The sequence below is a fragment of the Phyllostomus discolor genome, chromosome 3, assembly GCF_004126475.2.
Source record: "Phyllostomus discolor isolate MPI-MPIP mPhyDis1 chromosome 3, mPhyDis1.pri.v3, whole genome shotgun sequence".
Taxonomy (NCBI): domain Eukaryota; kingdom Metazoa; phylum Chordata; class Mammalia; order Chiroptera; family Phyllostomidae; genus Phyllostomus; species Phyllostomus discolor.
In genome coordinates this window covers 37,936,284-37,937,978 of record NC_040905.2, presented here as the reverse complement: position 1 = coordinate 37,937,978, position 1,695 = coordinate 37,936,284, and positions in this window count along the sequence as shown.

The following is a 1,695-nucleotide window of genomic DNA, read 5'->3' as shown; positions in this document are numbered from 1 at the left end:
CTGTAAAAACCAGCAAGGACTGAGTCAGTGGAAGAAACGTCTGGATTCTCTAGTAGTTCCTCTTACAGAGCCCATACACAGACTTGCTTGAACTCAGTCCCTCTGAGCTACAGTACCAGGTTAGCAGCTTGAAAGGCACCAATGATTTGGAACATAAGGAAGGACAAATCAACCAACAAAAACAACAAAAACAAATTAGAATCCAAAAAAAACTGAGGACAGTGTAAGCAGCCTCTGGGACAACTTCAAGCATTCCAAAATTTGCATTAGAGGTTGCCAGAAGGAGAAAAGAAAGAGCAAGAAATTGGCAATCCATTTGAAAAAATAATGAAAGAAAACTTTCCTAATTTGGTGAAGGAAATAGACATGCCAGGCCAGGAAGCACAGAGTCCCAAACAAGATGAATGCAAAGAGGCCTACTCCAAGACACATCATAATTAAAATGCCAAAGGTTAAAGATAAAGAGAGAATCTTAAAAGGACCAAGGAAAAAGAAGTTAGTTACCTACAAGGAAATTCTCATTAGACTGTCAGCTGATTTCTCAAAAGAAACTTTGCAGGCTAGAAGGTATTGGCAAGAAATACTCAAAGTCATGAAAAGCAGGGATTTATAGCCAAGATTGCTCTACCCAACAAGGATATTATTTAGAATCGAAGGACAGATAAAAAGCTTCCCAGACAAGGAAAACCTAAAGGTATTATCATCACCAAACCATTATTATATGGAATGTTAAAGGGACTTATGTAAGAAAAAGGTTGCCAGATGGGAGGGGAGTGTGGGGGAATGGGTGAAGATGTGAAGGGATGAAGAAGTACAAATAGGTAGTTACAGGATAGCCATGGAAATGAAAGTAAAGTGTAGGAAATGGAGTAGCCAAATAACTAATATGCATGACCCATGGACATGAACAATGGTGTTGGGATTGCCTGAGGGAGTTGGGGGGCTGCTGGGTGGAGGGGAGCAATGGGGGAAATATTGGGACAACTGTAATAGCATAATCAATAAAATATAATTAAAAACAAAGTTGGCTGTTTCAATAATTTTCACTATAATTATGGAAATTATTTTGCATGTTCCCTCTTGTTCCTTCCTCAGAGTTGATGGGAAAACATAGGACAAGATGTATTTTGATGTCATTGGATTTAGAGTTATCTCAGAAGCACGATCTATGGTGCTGCTAATTCTAGAACATCATTGCCCCTTTATCTTTAAGTGAGGTGCCTGTTTTCTTCCAGATGTTCTAGCTCGGGAAAGAATCTTTGGCAGTTCTCATGAGGGCTCAGAAGATATTGGTAGATCCCAGAGAGGGCCCTGATCTTTTGGGGAGCAATTTCAAGAGCAAGTAGTGTGTCTTTGAAGACAGAGGCAAGCTATTGATGCTTATGCTTCAGTGAAAAGCATCTGAGCAGGAAATATCTCAGAAATAAGATTTAGACTTTTTTAGTTCCAAGGAAAACCATACACTGCTCTAGGGGTGGGATGCAGACCCTGAAAATGAGGAGTCACCATTCTACACCAATTGCTCCCCAACCCTGAAGTAAAGTCACCTGAGGCTGCACTTTCTTGTTTATGCACAAAGGACTAGGGCAGAGAGACTTTTATAATAAGAGATCCAAAATAGTGGGAAGGGATGCCAAGGCACTGAAGCTCTTTTAGTGTGTAAGCTCTTTTAGGTCTAAGACCTTTGGCTTTAGC